The following is a 7,107-nucleotide window of genomic DNA, read 5'->3' on the forward strand; positions in this document are numbered from 1 at the left end:
TCAAATTTAATTTCATGTTATTAGATGAATGGAAGAAATTTGTATGATCAATGGTGAAATTTGTATATCCATACTACTAGCGGTTTGTTGATTGCAAACTTGCCTTGCGTAGTCAACTTTAATCATTCAGCTTAGGCTTAACTTCAATTATCGCTTCTTCATTGATATGCATCAACTTGACGGTGTCTATGCTTGTAGCAGTGATCTAAACATCATAAAGCTTTCCTTAGAAGATCACACTAACCTTATGGAGATGATCCTAGCATGTCAAAGTAAGACTTAGTTAGAGTTTCATCAAAGGTCATCCATTACTCCTACATTCTTAGTGTTAGAATTAGATTCCTCTCCAACCCTTATCCTTTTTTCCCTTATTTAAAAATCAAGGCCGAGTAAAGTCCCACATTTCAGTGATATCCAAAGCAAATCAGATGCTCAAGTCATCGAACGTAAGTCCCCTTGTGATTCCAGCAAAATCACATCATACCACAAGAGCTTATCCACAAGTAGAGAACCTACATATAAGAACCTTGGAGTTGCCTCGATTGATCCTTAGGCGAAATCTTCAGCATTCAGGGAAACTTTGTTTAAGAGAGGATAAGATACCTTGGTATTTTATTCTGTGTTCGCATGTGCATGAAAAACACATCAACAAGACCTCATCCCCATTTAATGCTCAGGATCAAACCCACGACCTCCATGGGTTGGCGAAGGTACAAGCCTGCGATCACAATGGTCCAAGAGAGGTTTGAACCTTGGTGACCACAACAACAACATATCCACTTAACCAACAACTATGGGAAGAACCCATTTTTTTTTTTTGAAATTAAAATGCTCTTAGAAATTTAAATTTTCTTATAAAAAATCTTTGGCTTCTTTGAGATATGTGCTTGCCACGAGAAGTTGTGTATATGTGCATGTATGCACATATATATACATACATATTATTTAGTAATGCTCAGCTTACATTAAAAAATTAGATTTAAATCTCTTATCTTTAATATAAACCAAGTTATAATTTGTATTAAATTATATATAATAATAATAATCATAGATTCAAATTTGTTGTGGGTAATTCCTATGGAGGGTACAACCCATCTACATGTGAGCCATGACCTCTAGTATTGGTGGCTTAACACACTCGATCCTTGTGATGGGCATGTCCCATGAATAAGTTGCGACCCCATTTTAATGGGCCTAACCTTTTAATATAAAATCCACTATGCAAACAAAATTTTTTTTGTCATGGCTCCATGTTGGTGCTGGGTCCTATATTTGGGGTACTAGTTGGGCACAATTAGTCTATTAGTGGGCACAATTAGTTTATGAGTAAAGCACAAAAAGTGTCATGTCAATACCTATCCCCAAAAAGATTCCACTAAATTTGAAAAGCAACCAATCATGTGATGCCACATCAACGCACCAATAAACATGACATAGTGCACAACTACGAGTCTTACTTCTTTTTGGGACCATTTTAAACACCTTGGCAAAAAAGGTATGTGTTGTGGCATCATATTTAACCATATGGACTTAATACCCATTTTTAAAGCGGGGGACTTGACAAGTAAACAATTTTACAAAATTTTTAAAAAATTAAAATATTTAAGGCAGATTTTGGGAGGCACGAACAATAGCCCTCACCACCATAGGGCCCTCTCCCTTATGCGTTTGCCTTTTTTTGATATTCTCTCTTGATTGCCATTGCTGATTTTAGACGTACACAAGAAAATGAAAAATAAAGATAGGACTAAAGAATAAATAAATGATAAAGCAATTGAGGTTTGTGTAGTATTGTATATTATACTATTATAATGAACCTAGTTTAGTATAAACTATTGTGACAGGGTTCTAAATAAATGGTATATTAAAAAAGAACAAAGAAAAAACAAATGATAAAAGCAATTAGGGTTTGTATAGTATTGCATATTGTACTGTTATAACGAATTTCATTTAGTATAAAGTATTGTTATAAGGTTTTAAATAAGTGGTAATTATTTTATATAAAATATAATATATTTAATAATAATAACAATAATAAATGATGCATATATTTTTTATTAGGGAATATTTGTTGTGTTATTTCTATCTCTTCTCTTTTCTAATTGAAAAAATAAATAATGCTTGTGATATTATATATATATTTTAATAAAAAATAAAACTGAAGGATAATGGAAACATATATTTTGATAATATTTAGTTTTACATGTAATTTAAATGAACATTCCCTTTCAACAAACCTTTTAACATGATTATGAAAATAAAAAAATAGGCTTAACAAACAATTGAATTTTTTATTTTCGAAGGCCCTTTATCATCAATTCTATTGAGCTTTACGTTTGTGCTAGGGTTTTTTATTGTGTCATCCTAATCAGAGGATGAGATGACAGAGTTGTTGGAGCGTGGGGTTCGGTTGTGGGAAAGTGCAAACACTCAAATTTATTCATAATTAATTAAATTTAATATTTAGCTAATTATTCTTTGATTTTCCTAATTAATTATATAAAAAATATTTTTTTTATTATTTATTTAATTAATTATCTCTTTATTTTCTTCTAAAGTTTAATTCATTCAATTAGTTTAACCTTAGCCCCCATTTCTAAAATTCTTCCAAAGCCTATTAATTACCTTTTAATTTTTATCGACACTATTTTCTAATTTTTAATTCCTCTAAATCCCAAAACTACCATCATTTGGCATTGTCATGTGCAAGATTACGCCTTGCCCCAATAACCTTTCACCCCATTCTCCATAAACCCTCGAAGGAAAAATGTCTCTTTTTATTTTGACTTTGTACAATGCCATTTACCTCTTATCAACAAAATCTATTTCAAATCTCCACCTCTTTCAAAATTCAATCTCGCCTCTTTTGGAAAGTCAATCAAATCCCTCTTCTATTCTCCAATATCTATTACTTAGCCACTCTCTCTTGTTATACCCTCTTGTGATACTTGTCCTCTTGCTCTTGCTTGAGAGCACCACCCTTTGTGAGTCGTTGTACTTGTGGCAAGATCTCAACTATCCATCTATCCCTTCACGAATCTATAAATTCAACTTCTCACCCTCCATTTGGCATGAAGAATTGTTGTATGCTTTTATGCTATTAATTTCTTTTTTGTGATTCTTTATCTTACTAAGAATATGCTAAAATTCTTATTGAGCAATTCACATTGAGACCATTTTATCAAGAGAAAATCTTTTGGAGTTTTGAGTGCACTTCATTGCAAGCTCAATTTGAGGAGTCAAGAAAGTTTTGAGATGTGAAGATATTGTATATGCATTTTTATCTTTGTTGTTGTTGTACCTCATCACTTTGCTTATCTTTATATTGGCACGTTGGGACACCCATCCTTTTTTTAACTTTTGTTGGTGATGTTTTTTTGAGATTTCATCATAGGTCCCATTTTTGTTTGTTTGACTACGATTCCATGTTTGTGTCTTCTAGGTGGGTGCCTACGTTCTATATCGTGATGTCTATGTTCTTAGCTTTAGTGCTTGTGCTCCATGTATCGACAAGTATGTTGCATATAGGGGTGCCTATGTTTCAAGCTTTGGTTTTGATCATTTAGAGTTTTCAAAATTTGTTGATTTTTTGTTTGATTATGCATGTTTCTGTTCCCCTAACATTTTGTCTATGAAGGTAATATCGACTTAGGCTGTTGTAGAAATTTGTTACATCCCTCTTTTTCACAGATATTATGTTATGTTCAATTGCAGTATTATGTGATGTTTAGACAATGCTAATTGAATAGTGGTTTATAATTTCCTTTGAGAAATGATTTCATTTGATAGTTAATGAAAATTTGAATTGCTATCTAACCATATATTTTTACATGTTAGAATGACTATTGAGATTTCGGGCTAACTACATTCTTATGACCTAGTGGTTGCAGGAAACTCATCATCCTTTGTGAAGCGAGGGGAAGTATCATCAGGTAGAGGGTGTAAACAGGTGAAGAGTCGAGTTGCCATTTGAGTCACTTAAGCATGTAAGTATTAGCCATGTCAAGAGATGTTAGTGTCTAGGGTTGCTAAGTCATGATCTAGGTTTCTAGTTTGTCTAGCCCTAGCTTGATAATTGAGTCGTTAGGGTTTCCTTCTTTAATGTGAACTTATAATGTTGTTTAAAGCTTTCATATAACTAAGTTCAAGTCAAGAAATTGATTAGTTAATCTTTGGGGCCTTTTACTCTAGATCTAATTAATAATAAATACGTAAAATGATTTTGATTATATATATATATATATATATATATATAGAGAGAGAGAGAGAGAGAGAGAATGTATATACATGTATATATGTGTGTCACATAGCTATGATAGCACAAATATGCATGAAGTATATATGTACTATGTATTTAGATAAATACATAATCAATATGTATTGCTTTTATTATGCTTAGTATATATATATATATATATCGTTAGAATAGCCACATTAATATAAGTATTAATGTCTCATACTTGGGTGGCGTCATTCTTATGTATTGAACAACCACTTAACAATGTCCTAGGAGATAGATATGATAATCCAGCTATCATGGTGGATAGTAATTGAGATGTATTGTTATACGAAGCTTATTGAAATGAAACAAAATGCATTCAACCATTTTTTTCAGATTAAAAAGAGAAGAAGAGAGCTTTTGAAGCCCGTACGAATATATACAGAGAAAAAGCATTGTGGAAACATTACTGTTATAGCATGAACTCATTTCTGTCTTCTCACACAAGCTTAGAATAGTTAATCTGCTATTGGAAGAGTTGGGAAACTTAGTTGGAAAGTTTAGGAAGGAGCTTTCAGCTGCAAACCACATAAGTTAACAGGCATGTAGCCAAGTTTTGTTCTGAGACACAATTTTTATATTCTGAAATCGTGAAAGGTGCACAAGTTGAATGCATAGTTTTGTTTTAATAATATGCTTTCATAACTTGAGATTAGAGGTCGATAGAGTTTAATCTTGCAGCTTATTTTATCTATTTAAATAAGAAATAAATAGAGCCGAAAATGTGGCCTTGCTGTACCTTTCGAAGGATAACGTAATATTGGTCTATTCTTGTTTGCGTCTTTGTTATGGGGCAAATGAATTTAGTGCTGTAACAAATGAAACATGAACTATTATACATGGAATAGGGCTAAGGAAACCCCAATACTTCAACCTGTAGAATACAAGCAGCAAATACGTACTTCAAACCCCTATAGGGAAGAAATTGAACAACAAATATCATAAGGTAATTATTTGAGCTGTACATTCAGCTGAATGCTCTTTTAACAGTTTGAAACAAGCTGAGATAACTTGGAACAAAAACTAGTAGCTGAAATTGAACACTATTCTTGTAACTACCAGCACAAATAGAAAGGAAATAAAAGATTTGAACATTTTTAAATTTATTACCCTTAGAATAAATTTAGAAGAAAGAGGTGATAATACAATAGAAAATTCTCATACACTATTGATATGAGGTCAAGGACCATTATTTAAGTATGCTTTTTATATAAAAGCTTAGTTAAGAAAAGTATTACGATGAGTTTTTAAACTCCAAGACTAAATTAAGTTGATTACATGAAGTGAAATGCAATATAAAACTCTTGAGTTGTAGGCATATGCACTCGGACATGGGAGTGCAAGGATGCAAGCACATGTCCATGTGTTAGTGTCTATAAGTGTCTTGCAATTAATAATTTCAACAATAATGAAATAATCAAAATATGAGTGGAAGTAGTTAGTTTTTGTTTCTTAACACAATAATAGATTATACCAAGATTGGTCTAGAGAGTTACTTTAAAACATAGAGAAAAGTATGTCCTTATACCCTTGTTAGCATGCAGTTAGCATATAAGAGACAACCTAGTTTGTCAGGATGACAAAACCCTGGATTGACTTTCTAACCGAGTAGGGCGGTGAACATTGATTGCATGTTTATTTGTGCTTGGAGCTAAGAAACCTTGGCCAAGGTGGCACTAAGCTATGCAAGTATTTGTTAGTTCACATGGTCCAAATGCTACCTTGTCAAAGGTCATGCTAGTTAGGAGGTATCTATAGTGTATGACCGACTAGAGTCGTATAGGGTTGAAACACCAGGCTCATATGACATTATACCTAATGTATTTTACACTCTCATGAAGGGTAGGACCGCTTCAAGTACGAAGATGTGCGGGAGACCACCAGGTCTGTGGTAGGAGGTATAACGCCTCAATGATACTTTCCCCCTGGTTAGTTTACCATGATTCTTAAAGATTCAGAATGGAATCTGATTATAGTAGACCCTAAACTCCTCTTGTAATTCATTTCATGTTGTACTATGTTAGTATTAGATCTTTGATCTATTTATATGCATATGTATCCATTTTTGGTTAGCATTTGATATTCATGCTTATAGAGAAGTTAAATTTCTTTTACTTATTCAAAAAAATAATTTAGAACTATGATATGACATACGTAAAAGATTTAAATATTAGTTTACCTTATTTTCTTTCTATAGATTTGGCATGCTCCATATGGTATCAGAGCTACTAGGTTCAACACTAAACCTAGGGCTTGTCGCCAAGAAAAACTTAAATAGAAAATTGAAATGAAACATTTTGATGATGCTAGGATGTGGATTTGAAACACTAAATGAAAAAAGGTCTATGACCTAGTACATGTCCATCTTTGGCCAACCAAACTGTAACATGATTACTCTTATTGTTCCCTCCTCCCAACACGAAAATCCTAGCAAAAGCTTTAAAACATCTTTGGAAGGAGAGACATAGTTGGACAACCTCAAGAAAGGAAGATGTCAAAGTATCCATCCTCTCTAAAATGAACTTGAAACCTAAACCAAAAATAGAAACTCAACTTAATGGTTGTGTTGAGCCATAAAGGCTAGCAGAACAGAGAACACCTACTTCGAGTTTCAGACTTGTTCTATATTTTTACATAGATGGGCAAGAAGAGCCCATCATGGATAGTGATAGCAGCTCTTAGATAGAGATTTTGGATTATAAATAATGATATATATGTAATAATCTTTTGGAAGTGATGAATGAAAATATACCAATTTTGTTGTGCTTGTATAATTTATTTCAATTCTTGTAAATAAATAAGATGTTTAGTAAATTGAACAAATATTT

Source organism: Cryptomeria japonica, chromosome 10 (genome assembly GCF_030272615.1).
Source record: "Cryptomeria japonica chromosome 10, Sugi_1.0, whole genome shotgun sequence".
Lineage (NCBI taxonomy): Eukaryota > Viridiplantae > Streptophyta > Pinopsida > Cupressales > Cupressaceae > Cryptomeria > Cryptomeria japonica.